Here is a 21995-nt window from a genome sequence, read left to right on the forward strand (position 1 = left end):
TACCATCAGATATACCACTATTCAATAAAAATCTATTCTAGTTTTTGGGGGAAGCATACGTGTCACAAACTATCTTGCTTCTAGTCTCCAAGACGTTCCTAAGAGTTTATCAAAAAGGTAGGCTCTGATCTATGGGATCCTGAGCCTTGAGGTTTTGAGTTTTGATTATTGTAGAACAATTTCACATGGACGAACCGAATTCCCAGCTGTTTTCCTCCCGGAATGGGCTCTTCGTTTTGAAGTTGTCTAGTCCAGTGCAAGAATATTCAATTCCTTAAGCTTTGTGACCTATTCTGTCTTTGGAAAACTTGGTAAAAAAGTAACTTTCTTTTTCTGTACAGTAAGGATGAATTTATCAGAACACACCCAATATGAATTACAACAAAAAGCAGTATAAATAATGTGTATGTGCCATGTTCATTTTAATGACTACTTCATAAGCTGGTAACTACTTGAGCAATGGAGACTATTTCTGGATCAGTACGATCCAAGCTTAGTTGTAGTCAATCCTTAACACAACTCTTGGTATCCGACACTGATTAAAAATAAAAAAAGATATATGAACAAATACATACTCATACATGATTACATTTTCAAGAAACTACTCTTTGTGGAAATATACAGGAAAGGGGACTTTCGGGAAGCTGTTGATGGGGACTGGGAAGTTTAAAGCTATGGCTTTGGTAAGCATCCCAGTGAGCTGTAAGAAGGCATTTGTAAGAGTAAATTGTGCAGCATCAAAGGATAACTCTCTAAAAGAGGTGGGCGTTTTCTCGATTAATTTAAATTCTGAGGCTTTCAGGAGTTGAGGGCTAGGAATAAGACCCAAAGAAAAGAACATCTTCACAAAGACTTAAGAAAGGGGACGGTGCCATTTGGCTTGTGATGCTAAATGGTCCAAAAGCCTTTGGTGGTGCGATATGGACAAGAAAGATATTAATACCCAAACCACATAACACCATTAAAACTCAAAAAACATTTTTTTTCATTTAAAAAAGTATTTAGAACACATAAAACAAGGCAACATTTATTCTTTCTTCTCGTCTTCCGGTGTGGGGTCTGTGGGCAGCTCCTCCACTGCGGCACTGTTGCTCTCGGAGCCGGTGTTACTGTCACTGGTCCCCTCCTCAGCCATACTGTCCACCCCCTCCTGCCCGCTCTCCTTGTCCTCAGGAGTAGATGTGCCTTCTTCACCATTCTGTTGGCTTTCCGTCACTTCTTCAAGGTGTGTCTCTTCTGTCTCCATCGGGATGCTCTCATCATCCTTCTTCTCCTCGCTCTTACTAGCAGCTTGCTCTTCCTCAGGAATCATGCTGCTCTGACTGCGTACAGCTTGCTCTGCGGCTTCTTTCTCTCTTTCCTCCTGCCTTTTTCGAGCCTGTTCCTCTGCCTGTGCAATTTCAGCGGCAATTTTTTCCATATCCACTTCTATTTTCAAACCGCACAACCTTTTAAGTTCACTGTTAAATGAATCTGTGCTTTCCAGGAATTTCCTCTTCTTTTCCTGGTGTCGCTCCTCTATTTGAAGAAGTTCAGCTTCTAGTTTTCGCTGATGAACCATTAAGGACTGGACCTGTCGTTTGAGGACCTGCATTCTAGCTGTTGTGACAACTGAACGGACGTCTGGCACCACACTCTCACTAAGGATTTCACTGATGAGGCAGTGGTTTCTCTGGAAACGGGCAGTGGAAGCCATCATCATAATCGTCTGGATCTTCAGCAGGCTGAATCCTCATGTACGGTTCTCCTTTCTCCATGCGAGACTGTCTCTGTCAACTTTCTTCCTCTAAAGCAGCTTCTGCACGACTTTTTGCATTTATGTAAGCAAGGTACGCAGGGGAATTATGATAGGCCTTCATAGATTCATTGTACTCTATCTTTTCTGCTTCGTATTCGTTTAAATATTCTTATTTTTCTTCATCAGTGAGATCTCGCCACATGCCACCAATAATCTTGCCAATCTCCCACAACTTTAGGTCAGGGTTGGAAGCTTTTACTTGGTCCCAGACCTTTCTGCTGTACCTCATGTAGGGCATCAGCGGCTTATCTGGTGGCTTTGGGGGTTTTGGAATCGTAATACCAGAGGATGCCGTGACCCGGCTGTTGGTGCCCGGGTTCCCTCCCAGCCTGTAGTTGTTGTAGGCGAGATGACTGTATGGATTGTATCCCACAAACCCTGGTGTGCTGGGCATTTGTGTTGTAGGAGCTGGGGTGGAAGGTGGGGCATAAGATGGTCTTTTTGACATTTTGGAAGATTAAGTTCTCAGTTCCTTAAGAATGAATCTGAGACATCGCGGGCAGAAAAAACGCCCGCAGCTCCCGCGGTGTATACATCTTTTCAAATTAGTGTTTTCATTTTCTTTGGGTGAAGATCCAGTAGTGGAATTACTGGATCATATGATATTTCTATTTTTAGGTCACATTAATTTTCAAAAGCAAAGAAGCATAGAGTGGGAGTAGGGGAGATTTAATATGCATATTACATTCTGGTGATTTACTTTTTATAAAGGTAGAAGTCAACTTAGACTTGCTCTAAGTATTGATGATAATCCTTGGTAACATGTATTAGATATATTAAATTATCTATGCTTAGAGAAAGATTAAAATATATATACTAATATATTTTTACCAGTAGATAGATTTGGAAAAGATAGGTCTTTGAGTGGCCTTCTTTCCAACTTTCTATGTTTTCTAAATTGTTTATATTATACCATGTGGAAATAAGCACTTTACAGTAATAAAGAAATGGTAAATTAAGACTCGTTCTTTCATTCAAAATATGTTATTGAAATTTTATTTTAAAACTTGGTTCTAGACTTTGGGGATACAATGATAATAAGACACACCTGATCATGATCTTCATGGAACTAGTAAAGGATGCAAAATGGTATGGTACAAATAAGAAAAGAACCAAATCTAAACTCCATTGATGCAGGAAGTCTTCCAAGAAGAAGTGCTACCTAAATTTAGATTTAAGGGAAGTTAACCAGGCAAAAGGAAGGAAGGAATACTCTAGGCATAAGAAAAAAAGTAAGGATGTGAGGGCGATCTGGCTGTGACATCTGTCACCCCATTGATCGCCAGGGTTGATTCGGCTGATCTGGCTGGCTAGGCGGGTGTCCCCTTCCTCCCTCACCGCCCCATGTGCGTCCCTCCCAAAGCTGCGTGCTCGGTGGAAGAGAACGACCTTCCCCGATACAGGAGAGGACCGTTCTTCGGTCAAGTGTATACGAGTAGCTGTGCTCCCCTGCTAGAACCTCCAAACAAGCTCTCAAGAAAAAAAGTAAGGCTAGGTCATATGAGCATTACAAATTTTGTTAAGAATTTGGCTATCATTTTGAAAGCAATTAATTGATTTAATTGTGTGTAAGGGTGGGGATGGTTAAGGCTCATGATCAGATTTGATTTTAGAAAGCTCACCCAGGTGCAAGAGTTGATTTTAACTCAGATGTGCATTAAAAGACTTGTGGAAGTTTCATAAGATACCGATGTTTGGAAGCCAAACCAGTTAAACTCTGGATATAACGTGTGTGTGTGTGTGTGTGTGTGTTCATGTGTGTGTGTGTAAATACACATATATGTAAAGATTCTTAGGTTATTCCAGTATGCAGCCAAGATGGAGAAAAACTTGATTCGAAACAGCCGAATACCTGAACCAGTTCACAAGCTCAAGAGATGCCATATTCAGTGGCAGCACATTGGTAGCTTGAAATTAGTCATGCTGTTTTATCACATGGAAATTGGCAGATACTACAGTTTGGGGCTTTTCTTTATGTCAATGAAGTGATTGTTAAACATTTATGGGATTAATAGGTGTAACATTTACTTTATTGCTATGGTTTAAAGCTAGAGAGATGAGTGTTCTTTAACGTTGATTGAACTGGGTTATCAGAGGAAAAAAAATGGAAGGAAGAGGGCTAGAGAAAGAGAAGTGAGGATCCTAAAGACACAGAAAGTGGTAGGATTCAGAGCACAGGACAATGAGGGCCTTTTCTATGCCAACTGCAGAGAAGGAGAAAAGAAACCATGACAGCTGTTGAAAAATTATGAACGTTTTAGGAAAAGAAATGGACGAATCTGGCAGCTTCTCTTTATTTTGTGAAATAGAAGGCAAATTCTGTAAGAAGGATCTGAGAGGTTGTAGGTCAGAGTTATGAGGAGGTTTGAGAATTTTGAAATAGTTGCTGATGGTAACAGGAAAGAGACGTACTACTGCCAGGCGGCAAGGAAGACCTAGGGCAGGTGGCAGATGTTGCATTTTTATGGGTTCCAATCTTTCTGCTCATGTGATTTGCTGTAAAAATCAAGGATTATATTTCAACAACTTTCTTGTTGTTACTTTAAATATAGTTTTACATGATGTAAGATACCATTATAGTGGCACTTCTTTTTAAAACTTCCTTTTTGTTGGAATTTTAGATTGTTTCAGTGTAGGACTATTTTTAATAATGCTACTATGAATAACTTCAATAATAATTTCTTTAAAAATGTGTTCCTTTAGATCGGACCAAAGAATATGAATTCTTCACAGATATTAACATATTTTTTTTAAATATAGTCCTTGGTGATTATTTCTAACAAATATTTCTATGCCCTTTTACCAACATTAGAAAGTCTTATTTAAAAATAATAATTCAATATGTAAGTCATTCTTTATATGATTTCATTTATATTTCTTTGACTACCGTGGTGGTTGAATATTGTTCCCTAAATTCATTGGGATACTAGAATAAATCTTCCTAAAATATTTTTCTTCCTTAGCTAGAAAATGAACTTAGCTCATATCCTTCTTTTCTTAGCAAAAATTCCTTCAGGATCTTTTTAGAAAAAATTCTAAATGTACCCATAAATGTAGATATTATGCAAAGCCCCATCTTTACTTGTAGGCTCATCTCTATTTTTTATCTTAGGATATGAGTAAGACTCACTGCTTCAATTACCACCTGCATAGTTGATGTATCACAATTCTATATAATGAGACTCACTTCTTACCTAAATTTTAACCTTACATTTTGATTCATGATGCTAGCCCCTCAGCTTGAATGCATTCTGGTGAGAGAAGAAAGCCATGTGGCATGTACAACAGACTCATCCTGGGGAGCAGGTAAGACTGAAAGTGGCACAAGACTTAAGGGAAAGAGACACGAGGTGGACATAACTAAGGGTCTGGAAAAGTATGAAAGCAGCATGAAGATGCTGTCAAATTTTGAAGGGCAATGCCATAAATGAAAGAAAAGGATGAAATAGATATTTGATTAATTTCATTGTAGATTGTGAATAAATGTATTAACTAACATTAGCATAATTGTTTTTACAATTCTGTGATCTAATCTTATCTAACTTTTAAAATATAGTAATATATATTCTTTTCATCTGTGGATTATCTTTTCCATTCTTCTGTTAATGAAAATTTTAGGGATTAAATAGAGTGGCTCTGATACTACATTTGTAGATTGTTTTATTGCTCTGAGATATAAAGCTGTTAGTTTTCTTTTCAGAAAGAATTTAAGGGGAATGATTGCAATATATCTGAGATTTAACAATAATTTTAAATAACTATCCTCTACTGCCTCCTTGCCTAGCTCAGACTTTATTCTTTTTTGTTCCACATTCATATCAACACATCACAGCTAGGATGAGTTGTAGCACCTTACTTTGTGATTTGAATCACATTTATTCCTAAAACAGAAATGTTGCCCTGAGTGACATCAGCAATGCCTATAAAATATAACAAATAGAAAATAATTTGCAATTTGGGAAATTATATTGTGCCATGAGGAAAAAGATGCAAGCAAAGTAATAATTGCAAATTCCAAGGATAAGAAATCCAGAAATACAAGTGTTGGAGAGCACAGACAACTCATGTGAGAAGTGATCTCAGATCTTAGATGAGCATCATGAGACATTCAAATAAAAAAATTCCCACAGTAAAGAAGGACAACAGATCACTATGGCTTTATAAAAACAAACATTGGAATGACCCAAATTTCTTTGCCCTAATTCCAAATTCACAAGCATAACTGGAAGTTATCATGTGGATTGTGACATGCATTCCAACAAATGGAAGGATGCTGATTTTCTGCAGATAGGATAACTTTGACTCCACCTGTAAATTAAGAGGTTGGTATTTTGGTTTATTGGTTGACCTTATCTTAGCTAATGCATCTGCATACACATTTGGTAAAAGCTGGAGTTGGATAAAAAAGCAAATTCTTTTTTTCCTCTACACCACACTTCTTTTCTAGACATTTTTTTTCTGGATGAAAAGAAAAATTTTGGTTATATAATTTACTCTAAAATCATATTTTTAGAAAATTTTGAGTCTATGAATTTGGCATATTAATTTATTAATCAACATACATACAAAGCATTAACAATAAGGTATTCTAAAAAATGCTCTTCCTTTGGGACAGCTAAAAATTATACCCTCAAAAACCATGGGGAAAATATTAATATCCATACTTATGAAAACTACACCTTGTAAAATAATATTGTACCTTGTAATTGAAGATACAATTTCAAATATAAAAAGTAAAAACTTTCATTAATATTGCATACTATTTTAAAATACTCTAAAATCAATAATATGCAGGGTCATTAAAATGAAAAAGTTTAATTTTTAATCTGGGAAAAGAGAAGATTGAATCTGTTTCTGAAAATAGAAAAATATATCATTCCTTGCTAAACATAGTTATAATGTTTTTTCTTGTGTTTCTGTCCTCCTTTGTAGAGTAGAATTCATTTTTAAGACAGTCAGAAAAAGATAAATAGTATTTTCTAAAATTATTATGTACTCAATGTGTCTTTTCCAATTTTAGTTATCTTTTAATATAAAGATATTTTATGGAAAAAATGACTTGGGAAAAAGAATCTAAATAAATAGGGATACTTTGCCCTTTTATGAATGTGACAAAACAAGCACCAAAGAAACAATGACAGATACGTTACTCATGTCTTTTCCTTAGACATGGATTGTTGAAAATCTGTTTTGGACTTTAGCTATCAAATACGTGACTCAATTGTCAATTACATTTATTCTTAGTCAATACTGAAATTTAAATTAATGCCTTTTTAAGTAAAAATTAGTTGATTTGAATGATATCAAATTCATCTCCAATCTTTTACCTCTTCTTTTATTTCAATCCCCTCCTCTATATTGGTGGAACATTTTCTCAAATATAAATCTGTTCTCTGTATGGGTAACAAATCATGTTTCTTTTTTTTATTAATAAATGGGAAATGTTAGGGCATGACTCACCTCAAACTTCTTACCAATGTGATTGCATCATTGCTATTATTGATGAAGATCCAACCAATCCTCCAAACTTGTGGACATGGCAATTGCTAGCCATACTTAGCCAAATATACAACACTTTCTTTCAACTATAACTATGGTCTTTTTGTACTACTCTTAGGAATTCTACATAATATTTGTTCTGTTTTGAAGATTTTTGTTTTGAATTCCAAACTGGTCCTAATTTTCATTTGGATTCTTTAATTCTGAAACTAATAATATTTTTAAGAAGGACTCAAAGAGTCATAGATGTGTTCATTGTGCAGTTGTCATTACCTACAGTATTTTCAGGAAACATTCCTACAGCCTACTTCTTTCACCTCAATATTTGGCTCTTCTACCACACAAATTTATTGAGTCTATGAATTACCTTCTCTTTTCATGTATCTCAACTAACTGTACAATATTATTCATTGATTCCCAATGAATAGTTTACTAGCTTCAAAAGAAGTTACCTAATCCACTCAACCCATATTAACATAAACAAAAATAAAAAACAAATCAAAAAATGACTGAATTGCTTTTCAAGTAAACAGCTCATTAAGCTATAATCATCACTTGATTTGCATATACTTTGTAATGATAGCATAATAATATCACAAAGTAAACTCAGTTTTACTAATAAAATGATATTTTATCATAGTATAAATGTTCAGGAAAAGAATTAATCTTTAAGATTGTCTTCTAATTTAACAAAACCTGTTTCCTCTAGAACCTTATTCTAAGTTCATTTTCCAGATTTAAAAAAAAAAAAAGAAGGAGCATGCTCCTTAAAGGAAGAGGCTGAGGCATCCAATAGTTAGAGATAGTTAATGACCATATACCATAGAGACTCAAATCCTTTTGCTGTAGACAGGGGGGAAAAGTGATATGTTAAAACTATGGTTTTAATTTTCTTTTATGGAACTCTTTAAGGAAATATGTAAGGAAATCCTTTAAGGAAAAACAAAGCATATTTGTAAATAAAATCAATGCTCAAGTTCCCATAATACACTTCTGTATTTTGTTTAAAACTGTTTCCATTTTATGCTCTTCTCTTATTTGCAATTAGTGAATAACATGCTTTTAGGAACAGCATATTGAATTGAGGTACATTGTATAGATGATGTGAAGAAATTTGCTACAGTTATATCTTAAAATGAAAGCTTATGTAAGCAGGAATCATATATCTGGCAATTACAAATATGTTTTTAAGAGCTAATTTATTCTTTCAATACTGCCAGTTTTAATTCTTTAGGCCCAAGATATCTAATTTTGTTTATGCATGAGATTATTATTTAAGACAATTATTACAAGAGAAACAGGGAAAAGTGATTTATTTATGTTCCACATGAAGGGCAAAAATCAGAAAATGCAAAATCACTCATATTTCCCGTTTCCTGAACTTCTTATTTTTACCCCAGACTTCTATAATTCAAAGTATAGCTGTCTAAATGTCAGTTTATCTATTTTAGATGTGTGATATCTCACACTTGAGAATCAGAGTCCAGGGTCTCTCTTTCTTCCCTTTGTTTGGTAAGGAACTTTCACCATCTAATTAATATCAGGGTAGTGTCCCAAATATATATTATACTGAACTAAGAATGCTGCATTAATAGTTAAAAATATATATATAACAAATGAAAGCAACTTCTGACTTCTTTATCTTGCTCCAGTTTTTTCTCTCCAGTTCTGTGAGAACTTTCCTCATGTGTATCTTCATAAGTAATCAGTATGCCTATGCCATTTGATTAAACACTTCAGCCATCTAAAGCCACAAATCATTTCTTCTTTCTTATTTGGGCATTTTTATCACTATATCCCCGAAACTCCCAGTCCTCCAGATTCACCATGTAGATAGAACCAGGTTTTTGATTGAAGCCCTTCTTTGCCCTCAGAATCATCAGATCTTTCTAAATCTTACTTCAGAGCCCACAATTCTATGCGAGTTAGCTGATTCATCATATCCTCAGCCAGCCACTGCTCTAAACCAAGAATGTGTCCCTGTGTAACAGCCTCTGAGCCACTCTTCTCTCTTTTTTGCCTCAGTAATAAACCCACCTTGGAATATACTGACTTTGTTCATCAATTTTAGCACTAGCTCTGCACCTTCCCTTATAAAACTCTGCAAGAGTTGTTTCAGCCAGTTTCTTCTATTTTCCAACACAGCATGTTCATTCTCATCTCTCCTATGGTCATGTAAGTCTTCATGGCTTCTTTCCACTGTCTCTTTTCTATGCCCTGTTATTTGTGAATTTCAATCCCAATCACCTTCTCCTAAGTATTACCATGGCATGATGATCTTGATTTATCTTAAATGTCCTCATTAATCTATGGAGTTTGGGCTATACCATTACATACTCACTTCCTTTGGACTCATCTACCAGGGGCTAAAATTTAGTTTATTTCCTTTATGGGAGTCTTCCTTAGAGGAGAAATCTAGACCCAGAATAAATTATAGGCATCATTAGTAGGAAGATATACTTAAATTCATGAAAATGGGTGAAATCTCCAAGAAAAAGATGTAGAAAAAATAAGAAGACTCAGTAATGAGCACTAAGTAATTCAAACATTTAGAGGCAAAAGAAAAGGAATAAGAAAGAGGACCATAGGGAGTAGCCTTTGAGTTGAGGAAAACCAGGAAAGCATTGTTATGAAAGTTAAAAGGAGGCAGTATTTCAAGAAGGAGGGAGTGGGTGAAGCTGGTGAAGATCGCTGAAAGTGTGGGTAAAATATAAATCAGAAAGTAGTCTATTAAAATAGGTCATTGGACATCCTTGCGATCTTGATAAGGGCAGTTTCAGTGAAATTATGTGGTGAAAATCACTCTGCAGTGGGTTGAGGTATGGGAGGTGAAGACATGTAAGCAGCTAATGTACACAGTTCTTATAAAAGTTTAACTTTGAAGGGGCCCAGAGAAATGAGATTATAGGTGAGGAAAAGGGATGCATTTTTATTTATGATGGGAGATTCTAGACTATGTTTATAAGTTGATGGGAATGATCTATTGGAAGGCAAAAGAGGAGATAACTAAAGGAGCAAGAATTTCTGCAAGAAAAGGGGCTACGAATTGGAGGAGGAAGGTAATAGTTTGCATTTTTTCCTGGGCTAAGGCCATATTCCTCAGTTGAAATAAGAGGAAAACAAAAGAAGATAGATATCCCTATAGTTCAGATTTTAGATCTGGTGGGGAAGGCAGGTGGCATTGCCTCTAAAACGACTTCTATTTTCTCGATAAAATATGAAATGAAGTCATCAGCTGATAATGAATGGGGATGAGGTATGTTTGAAGAGGGGAAAATACAGGCTTTTAGGGAGTAGGAAAAGCAAGCTTGCTCTAGAAACATGGTAAGAGAGCTGGGCATTATTGAGTGTCAATTTGATCTTTGAGTTTTCAAGTGAAACCAGCCAGCTTCAACTCGGTGATTTTCTCCAGCAATATCTACCTGCTCCAATGAAGGCATAAAAAAGGCTTTGAGAAGGTATCGTAGGCATTTTTCACAACTGACGTTTTGCAAGACAAGCACAACTATGGGAGAGAAATCAAGGAAGTGGAGAGTATTTACAAGGTAGTGTTAGAACGATAGATCTTAGACTTTAGGCTGGATAAGGGTGAACATGGAGCCAAGAGTGGCAGAGGATAATGAGAAAGGGTGAAAAAGTACTGGAAACTTCATGAGAGACAGAAGAATGAGAGTGGTGTGTGTGCTTAAGCAAATGGCCTAGGAATTATAAATTCATAATGCAGATTTTAGGAGTTAAGTATCTGTTTATGACAAAGTACAGGATCAGAAAGTGGGAATAAATTGCTTAGGCAGAATGAAGCAAAAGGTAAATAGAGGGAATGAGGCCAAGGAACTGGGTTTCTAAAGTGTTGGTATATTGATCTCTGTGGATTTTCAAATCACCAAAATGATGGAGGGGTTTGGAAATATTTGAAGATAGTGAAGTTATTGATCAAATATTTAATGGATAATGAAATGTGTGAAAGCTTATAATAGGGAAGAAGATGGTAAAGTCGTAGGGTAGAAGCCTCAAGTACCCCAGCAGAAATAGTAATGGTAGCAATGATCTGGAAATCATAAGAAAAGCAAAGAGAACAACAACTCCAATTTTTTGGCATTGACCTACATGTGGAATAAGAGAGAAAAATAGTCTTTACTTAAGAGAACAGCAGGGAAAGTTGAGTTTTCTCAGGAATACAAAATACAGTTAGGGTAGAAATGTTTTCCAACATTCAGATTATTTACTCTTCCTAAAACGGGGAAGGAAAAAAAATGATTCATAATGTAATTGTAATGGAAGTCTTTGCTCTTATTACAGATGAAATGGAAGCTGCCAATGAGTAAAAGAAGATTCGTGTATTAGTTTGCTGCTGCTGCATAACAAATTACCAGAAATTTAATGTCTTTAAACAACATCCATGTATTGGCTCACAGTTCTGTAGGTCACATATGGCATGGGATCCCTGGGTCCCCTATAGGGGTTGAGTTGTCATCTAGAGGCTCTGGTAAAGAATCTGCTTACAAACTCATTTCTGGTTGTTGGCCAAATTCAGTTCCTTATGGTTGTAGGACTGAAGTCTGTTTCTTTGCTGGCTGTCAACCAGAGATTGCTTTCAAATCCTAGAAGCCAACTGCATTCTTTGCACTTAGCCCCATTCACTTTCAAGTCAGTAATGAGATGTCAAATTCTTTTCAAGTTTACAGTCTCTGACTTCCTCTTCTACTCCCAACCAGAGAAAATTCTGCATTTAACAGGTTCGTGTAATTAGGTTAGCTAAACCCATCTAAATAATCTCTTCTTACTGTTCCCTGTGCCATGTGACATAAACTAATCTTGGGAGAAACAACCCATTATATTCAGGGGAACATCTTAGAATTCTCGGTAGGCAGCAAGAACTGTGACATTGGCAACTGAGATGATAGATTTTCCTGGAGAAAATGATCAGGTGAATCTGGTCTCTGAAGGCTTCTCATTACTTCCGACACAAAATGAATCTTTTAACATGAAACAAACACCAGGCTTTTCATGACTAACTCCCAGATATTTGTTCAGCCTCATCCCTCTAATTTCTTTTATGTTGCCCCTACATGGCACCTATCCCAGAATACCTCCATTTCCTCAGTTATGCCATGTTCTCTCAGGCCAGTTAGCAAAAGAACAAATTTGGAAAAGCTACCATTGAAGTCCTAGGGATCAAATTCTTCGTATTTTTTTGTTCAACAGATGAGTATGTTCTGAAAGGACTCACCTCTTTCTCTCTCTCTCTCTTTTTTTTTTTTCAAATTAATGATTAAATTTTGGTTGGGCTTCGTGGAATGGCTTGAAAGGGCTGATACTTCAAATGCTGTGGTCTTATATGACTTGGTATTTCTAGCATAGGGCTTCCTAGTAAAATGGAATACTGTGGTATATTAGAAAGGAAGTATGATGCATAACGTAGTTAAACCAGGTTATGGAGGCAGACAAAATGGCTTTGAATTCCAACTTTGCCACTAAATGTGTGATCGTGAACAAGCCATGAAACCCTGCTTCAGTTTTCTCATCTGCAAATAGTGGTAAATGACCACCACATGGATAGCTGTGGAATTTAAGATAATGTCTTAAAAGTGTCTGGAATATCATAGGCTCTCAATAATGTAAATTCTTAATGAAAATGTGAATGGGAAAATAATGCTACTAATCTAGTTTCCAATTCATAACCAATACCGCAGCTTCTGTTTGTGTAGAATGAAGAGATTAAATGGAAAGATCTATAATGCTTCTTTAATCTTAATTATCTAAATTCTATAAGCATTTAACACAGTGCTGGTTACTACAGAATACATAAAAATTTGGAAGACACAATACCTGCCTATAGAACCCTCAAATGCAAATAAAAGTTAATTACAAGATATTATGCATTACAGAAAAAGCATAATATTAATAGGATACTATTAATAGTATAAGAATCTTAATATAACTATGTAAGTGTGAGAATAAAGAAGTCTAAAGTTCTATATAAATATATACAAAGAGTAAGAGTTTGTAACTAAGCCAATAAACAGATTTATTTCTGGAAGCAGGGATAAAGAAATAAATATTAACAATTTCAGGAAGGATTAAATAACAGCATTTTGGTATAAAAAACAATGAACAAACAATGAACCCCTCCCTTAGCTTGGTTGTAAGGAACAAGAAAAGTACACCTAAAAGATGGTGGCATCTTTACTTCTTTCAAATTTATAAGGAAATTCTTCAAAAGTGCAGCTGAAGAAGACTGTCAGGAAGTTGATATTTTCCAGAGTCAAACGAGAATTTGGCAAGATAGTAAATTTGTGTTAGACCATAAATAGTAGTGTGTCACTTACAGAGATACCAAGACCGACTTGGCAAAATTGAATGCCATCTGCAGAGAAGGAGAACCTAAAACTGGAAAACAATTTAGATCACAAAGAGATAGAGTCTCTAACTATTCATGATTCAATATGGACAAGCAGTTCAAGAAGACAAAAACAGTTGTATTGGAGTTTGGAAAGTGTATTGGCTTTTTTCATTCATTTTATTGAATATCTTAATAAATTAATGAACCCATATTTGGAGAAGCTAAATAATGACTAAATGATTGGGTGCTAGAGACGACAAGCCCTTGAGCAAAATACTTAACAGTGTCAGGTGTCAGTTTCCATAACTGTAAAACAAAAATAGAAAGAGTACGTCTTTTTTTTAAAGATTTTATTTATTTATTAGAGAGAGAGAATGAGAGATAGAGAGCACAAGAGGGAAGAGGGTCAGAGGGAGAAGCAGACTCCCCGCCGAGCAGGGAGCCCGATGCAGGACTCGATCCCGGGACTCCAGGATCATGACCTGAGCCGAAGGCAGTTGCTTAACCAACTGAGCCACCCAGTATGTATTTTAGAGGGTTGTGGGAAGATTAAAGGAACTGAAACAGGAAACACCTAGAGGAGTATCTGAGTATCTGGTGCCCAAGAGCACTTGTCTACCTTTCTTTTCGCATTATTAGCTGTGTGGTCATGACATCGTTTGCAAGTAGAATGGAATTTTAGGGACTTTCTGAGGGTTTTCACATTTATTTCAGAGACTCCTTTACCTGAGGCTTTTAGGAATTAGTGAAACAAGTTCCAGAGAAAGCGAGTCCCACATCTTCCATCACAAAGCTGTTCAGTGAGGAGCCAGGGCTCCTGTGAGTAGAGTTGGCAGCCAATAGTAAATGGAACTAATAAAGCAAGAGGAAGATGAGTGGGGAATCAAAAGACAGAAACCTAACAGATGAATAGAGAAAGAAAAACATCAGCTCATCAGATCAAGGACTAAACAGGAAAAAAAAAAAAACAGAAAATCAATCAGCATTATTCTCAAAGGGTTGCTGCATCTGAAAATGGTAATGAAATACACATTGGAGGGAAAGAAAAATCAGAAATATACAAAAACTCAGAATTTGCTTCCTTCTTCAACTTTTACTATCATCTTTAAACTTCATCTAATCAAATTCTTTACATAGGTTTGCAAGTAGGTTTTAAAATATAATTCATCTCTCAAAAGATTTATTTAGTACAAAATTTTAGCAGTCTTTCATGCCAGGTTTCCCCTGTAAACACAGATTATCAAGATAATAAAAAGCAAAGCACCACATAGAATTTAGACTTGTTATTATTTTAACTTAGACCATGTTCCAAGTTTTTCTAAATGAGTTTATTTTAAGTCCTGGTTATGTGGAAAATACAGTTTTCATTTTGCATATCTCCAGATTTACTCCTATAGAGTAAATCCTAACAGAGTTCTATCGATGTCCAATCAGATTGGCTATTATCTTTCTTGGGAATAATAACAGTCCATGTACGGTATATGAGTTATTGCCACAATCACTAATCAGATGTTTCCCTGGACCTAATTAATAACTAGCCGGGCAAGGCACATCCATATATAATTTGTCTTGGTATCAGTATAACTTAGCAAAAGATCACATAAAGAGTTGATTCTTCTAAATATCTGCTGAAATAACATATTGATTCTTTTTTAAAATAACTTGGTAAAGAAAAGGAAATTGTGCATGATTATTCGGTCTCTTGTGAAAATCACATAAAATAGCCTTCAAAAGGTCAAAACAAATTTTAATTTACACTATTTGATAAATAGCCTTGTAATAATTTTGAATGATACAATTGACTTGCAGACCTAAGAAGCCAATTCTTTTGAAGAGCAGTGCAAATTATTGAAGACATTTTTATCCTCTCTCTACTTGGATATTGATTCATTTCTATATAACAAGAAAAAAAAGAAAATTGTAATTATAGCAGGGCTGTTCGTTCTATTATAAGTAGAGGACTACCAACATTTCTATTATTAACCCCTATTGTCACTGGTTTATGATCTCAGCAGTAAATTTGGCATGGATGATACCCCCTTGGGAGTACATTTTTTTCACCATGTTTCATAAGCCATTTGTCTATTTATGAATTATACAATTGCCAGAAACGATGTACACTCCAATAAGCTTTTGATTTCCAATCATTCTGAATAAAGGTTTATGTTTTAAAATAAAAGCATTGGCTTCAAAATATCCGAAATTCCTTTTGGTATTTTTGGTTTGTCCTTCTTATTTCCTTAATTCCCCAGTCATCTGTGCAAGGCTAAATTTTAATATAAATTTAACAAAACCTGGCCTTAAGCAATTGGCTCACTTCACCCATGTTAACAGTTGGCACAGATTGCCAGGTGGAAAAGTCAGCTGCGGTGAGTAGTTTCAATTGCCAGGCTGACTGGAACAATGCTGTGAGCTTTGTGACAGTTCACTTAGCCCATTGGGTGCAGGCAGAGACCTAGAGTATTTAACACACACTTTGAAACTTCTGATTCACACACCAGCCGACTAACATAGAATTGTTTCTTAGATAAAAAGTGTTACATTGTTTAAAAAAATTGTGAACCGTGTCCCATGTGTATGAAGACAGTTATATACATTCTATATCATATAAACATTATATACAGTATGTTTGTGTAATGTGTAGTTAAAAGAAAAAGATAAAATAAACACCATTTACCTACCACCAGTTAAAAGTAAAATGTAATCGAAACCTTTTAAATTCTCCAGATATCTATTACTGAATCTCCCTCCTTCCTCCAATAGCCTAATTTTTAAAAATTAGGTAACCAGTAGCCTAATTTTTAAAAATAATTTCTATACTTTTCTTCACCTATTCATCTGTGAATAACATTTACTCCGTTTTCTTGTTTCAGACGTTGAAATAACTGAAATGGAGCTGAGTTTATTCTTCAATAATTTTTTATTTTAAAACGTTACTCAGTTAAATGTGGGGGCGCGGTGGTTATCCACTTTGTTACAAGTAGTCAGAGCTCATCTCCGTTGCCGGATGGGATTTCATTTCTCTGCCCAATGCACATTATTTACCCATCCCACTGCGTCCAGTTTTCTCTACACATGTCTATTTCACTAGTATAGTCCGAGCGTCTGGTTAGGGGTTAAGCATTATTTGAAATAATCGTATGAATATGAAATTTATACCACTTCAGCACTAGATATTTGAGCATAATTTTTATCTAAATTACCTTGAACATACTAGCTTCTGAATTACAAAGCCTGACAGACTTGCACTATAAACTGAGGCATTAATATTCTTATTATAAATGTATTATTTACAAATGAATCAGGACGAATATCTACAGCATATGTTACATGTGCACATAGCTTCCCTTTCATTTGTGTGTTGCCTCTTAAGACTATGGAAGCATTGACCAATAGATTCCCTTTAGAGGCGCCTGGGTGGCTCAGTTGGTTAAGCGTCTGCCTTCAGCTCAGGGCACGATCCCAGAGTCCTGGGATCGAGCCACACATTGGGCTCCCTGCTAAATGGGGATCCTGCTTCTCCCTCTGCCTCTGCTTCTCCCCCGCTTGTGTTCTCTCTCTCTCTCAATCTCTCTATCAAATCAATAAATAAAATCTTAAAAAAAATAGATTCCCCTGAGAAACCCAGTTCCCTCTATGCCTGCAGTTTGTTCTTCAGGACAATGTTACAAAAGAAATGCTTATTTGCAGCCAGTTTCTGTCCAGTCTTCGGTTTTGGTTTCTAATCTTCCCCTTCCACTGCTCCTGCTTACTCCTTCTTCAAGCCCTTACTAGCGTTGTCCATCTTGTCTGAACAATCCCATCCCAGCCTCTCTGTGGCCTGGACATCACTGAATCTGATTCAGGCCCCATCTGTCATTCCAGTCCTGCTCTGGAGCTCTCTCCTGCACAAATATCTTTTGCATTTTTTCATAGGTATTTTCTTCTATATAAAGCTGTCCTCTAAATGTTTCTACCCTTCAAGTAATCACTTAGATATTTATTATCTTATTTATAAAGTGCTTCCCTTGTGTATGCTCTTATTCATCAATAAAATGAGGGCTACCGATGGCTTGGCATTATAGCTTTTATTTTTCTTGTATTTACTGCACAGCTTTATTGGGTACTATTATTATTTCAAGGCTCCCAAATATTTTCCTTCTCCTTTCCCTGCCCCCTGCTCAATAGTCCTATATTTCAGAATTTTCTTAATGCGTAGATTATGCATACTTAGAATGTCACTGATTCCTTCCTTCCTTATTTAACAAATATGCCTTGCATACCTCATATGGACCAAGAACTGTGCTAGACACTGAGGAGACAGAACAAAGGAAACATGGCCCTGTTCTCAAGCATCTCCCAGTAGGAGTTAAAGAGTCACAAAAAGATGATTACAATATAATATGGCAAATGGAGTAGCAGAGAGAAACATTGGGCATTATGGGAACTTATTGTTTGGAGTGAGCTGGACAGTTAGGTAGTGAGGGCCAGCGTCCCCAACAAGAAAATACAGAGTCAGGACAGCTCAAATAAAACAGCACTAACATCCTGTTCTGCAGATCAGACAGGACCGCACTGACATTCTGATTTGCAGCCCTCGCAGAGATGACTTCTGTAATACGTCCTAAAATAAGACAATTAACCACAAAACATTTGTCAATATCACAGGCAAGAGGCAGTTAAGACATAAGCCCCCAGATGTCAGCCAAAAAAGACCAATAGCACATGGACATTAACCTAATAGGTAGACAGATACGTGACCAAAGCCCTGATTGGCAGGACTCAACGCACCCTGATTGCTTAAGAAAGTTCCACAAAAGAGCTCATAAAAACCCCTAAACATAGAAACTCAGGGGGGCAACCCTCTCGGGCCCCCCTCCTTCTCTGGGAGCTTTATACTATTGCTCAATAAACCTTGCTTTGCTGCCCACCACCCTTCGTCTGGTCTACCTCTTCATTCTTCGAAGCGGCGTGACCAAGAACCGTAGGCACCAAGGAGACACAAAATCCTCTAACAGTAGGAAATTGAGATGCATTTAATACAGCAGGAGAAATGGAGAAATCACAGAAGTGTTCCTGGATAAAAGTACGACAGAACGAAGAGGTATCAGGCAGGTGAAGAGGTAGGGACCCCTTCCTATGCAGTGGGCACAGCAGCATATTAGCTACTGTTATTAATGCAGTAAGAGAGAAGACCTGGAAACAGAACATCTCTGATAGTCAATTGTAGGAATTGCTAGAAAGTCACACTGGGAACAGAGAGGCCGAAATGAAGCTATGAAGCTGGAAAGAGATACAGTGGCAAGATCACAGAGGGCCAATGTGCTAAGGGAAGGAGCTAAGGATTTTTTTTTTTAAAAGGTGACAGCAAGCTTTGAAGAATTTAAGAAGGAAATTGAAGAGGTCTATCATTTTAGGTAGACTATTTAAACATCAGTGAGGGCAGATGTGATGAAGTAAGAAGGTTCTTGCTGCACTGCTCTGAGCTATGATGAAGAATAGCTTCTCTCCCCCCAAGGAGGGAAGAGGATGAAGGTGAAGTTCTATATCTTTCCACCCCTTTTCTTGTTTATTTTTCTCCAGAGTACCTCTCTCCCCCAAACATCTGGCATATCTATTTATTGTATCTTCTCTAGAATGCAAGCTTTGTGACACTAGAGATGTTGTTGATTCTGATCACTGCCAAACCCATCACCTGGAAGGGTGTATGGCACAAACAGCACACGATAAATATTTGTGGGGCCAACGAAGGAATCATGTGAGAGGGAGAACTAGATGGGACAGGGATGACTTCCAGGTTTCTAACTTGAAAGGCTCCTGTGTGGACAGTGATGCCTCCAACCCAGAGACCACAAGAATAAAATGCATTTAGGAAGGGAAATGGTAAATCAAGTCACAAAATCATTATTTCGTGAGTTGCATTGTGTGAAATTTCTAACCTCATAAAGCAATTAAATTGAAATGTTACTACCATAAAAGGATATTTGATTGAGAACTAAATGCTGAAGAAGCTAGCAATTATTTTCCTGTTTTTAATTTTAACCCCCCAGGAAACACTACAAAGAAATAATTCTTTGGGGATCCACTTAACCATTCCTAATGACAGTGTAGATCCTTCTCCACTAATAAGTCACTCTTTTATTTGATTCACCCATTTATCATTTTTTTTCTGTGTCTACTATGAACATGGCTCTCATGTAGTATTAAAAAAAAAAAGAGCACTCTGATTCATTTTCATTGGGGAACTCTAGAACCCTGCATGCCAAAGTCAGCCTTCTTCCAGCATTTTTCTGACCTTAAAGATTCTGAGAATGCTTGATTGATGGGTATCAACTTGCTGACTCCATGTAAAAAGAAAAAAATTACTTGAAAGAAAAATATTAATAAAACATACAACGAATAACATTAGAAAGCATTTCAATTATTATTTTAAATCTTTCTCTCTAGTAGGGCATCTTGCAATCTAACTTGATTGCTGTAATGCATGATGAATGCTTTAATCCACTTTCCTATGATTCTCACAGGACAAGGCCAAAAGATTTTGCTTGAGTTTTCCTGAACCCTTTTTCAGGATTCGAGTAAAATCAATGTGTTTAAAAGTAATACTGGGGAAGAGATTTGTGTTAGTTTGTACTAACAGGTATACAAATCTTTACCTAAAAATAGTCAGTTTGATTCAATATAGCCTGAAGATGTTACACACTATAGAGTCTTTATAATTGTTAAAATGTAAAGATTTATAAAAAATTTTCAGCAATTCTTTTTGTAATAAAGAGCAATTTTTGAACTGTGTAGTTTAAACCATATATAGGGAGAAATAACAACTTTTGGCTTATATTTGGCCCACCTTTGACAAGCTTTGACTCAGCTGGGATTCCTGAAGTTGCTTGTGAGCCTCTTGCTTTTATTTAGTAATTTAAAGTGCACCTGGGGATTTGCATAAATATTCGCAAAACAACAAGATTCAGAAGAATAAATATTTATGTCACGTATAGAAATTTAGTTAGAAGGGCATTGTCTCTACTCCCAAATAACATAGACTTGAAGGAAAAAAAAAATCTTAGAATATATTCCCTAAAAGTGTTGGTATATGTTATTCCTTAAGAATAATTTTGTCTAAGTTCATCTGTCAGAGCTACAGTCCTCTAATTCTAGGCTCTAGAATGAATTTCTACTACCATGACACTCTTGCTCCTTTATTCACAATTTTGTAAACCCCAATGGTTTAGGCCAAAAGTATGCACTTTTTTCACTGATTTTCAAATTTCATCTATTGTCACCTTAAATTCACTTTAAGTCAGAATTAAGATGAAGATGAACTCAAGGTTTAACCTTCTATCTTTTCCAACACTTCATGAAGATGGCAGCAAGAAATTTAAAAAGAAATAGGTGCAGGAAAATAGACAAATGGGGTGGGAGTCATTATTAGAGAGAAGAGCACCCACAAATTTCCTGTAAAAGAATCAAGTGAAGGAGAATAACTTATTGAATAAAACAAATTGGAGGAATCCAAAGTCTAGAAGATGCAAGAGATAAGTCTTGCCCCATATGTGAAAACACATCTTTGCAACAGGATCCCTGAGAAGGTCCACAGTTTTCCTCAGCAAATATGGAGATCGAGAATGGGTAGTCAGGCAGAAAGCAGCGATTCGTTAAAGGACTATTTCCAGAGGAATTGCTCTAGTCAGCTCCCTATCTTTTCTCCCACTACCTTTTACCTAAACCAACTAGCTGTCCTGTGTTTACCCCAGGTGAGATCTGGACGACTGTTCTCTAAAGAAATTGAATCTGGGACTTTTGGTGAGGGTGCTGGAATCCCAGAGAAGAAACTTCTTCATTCTAGCATTAAAAGGGTTTTCTCCATATCAGCACTCCCTAAAGATAAATTTAGTAAGTGACATTGTCCACATCCAGAGCTACCAGGCAGCCATCTCCTCCAGTGAGAGGGCTTGTGGGATCATAGTGGTACTTAGGTCATAGAAAAGAGAGCCCAGGGCGCCTGGGTGGCTCAGTTGGTTAAGCGACTGCCTTCGGCTCAGGTCATGATCCTGGAGTCCCGGGATTGAGTCCCGCATCGGGCTCCCTGCTCAGCAGGGAGTCTGCTTCTCCCTCTGACCCTCTTCCCTCTCATGCTCTCTATCTCTCATTCTCTCTCTCTCAAATAAATAAATAAAATCTTAAAAAAAAAAAGAAAGAAAAGAGAGCCCATACCGGTTACCTTTATTAGTTAGTCATGTCATCATCCTATATGTGACAGATAATCAACAGTCACTGGGAAAAAAATCCATAACAAAAGAGAAAACAAGATGAACAAAATTTGAGGAAAATCAACAACATGAAAAAAAGGTCCAAAATGGATAGGGCAACTAACTTGAA

At 36.4% G+C, this 21995-nt stretch overlaps 1 pseudogene; it reads right to left on the reverse strand.

Annotated features, from left to right (window-relative positions):
- Positions 1-961: 961 nt before the first annotated feature.
- Positions 962-2311, reverse strand: LOC114204816 (SWI/SNF-related matrix-associated actin-dependent regulator of chromatin subfamily E member 1 pseudogene; annotated as a pseudogene).
- Between the last annotated feature and the right edge of the window lie 19684 nt (positions 2312-21995).

Source organism: Eumetopias jubatus, unplaced genomic scaffold (assembly GCF_037043125.1).
Source record: "Eumetopias jubatus isolate StellerSeaLion01/CBP00866 unplaced genomic scaffold, mEumJub1_p1.0 scaffold_5, whole genome shotgun sequence".
Lineage (NCBI taxonomy): Eukaryota > Metazoa > Chordata > Mammalia > Carnivora > Otariidae > Eumetopias > Eumetopias jubatus.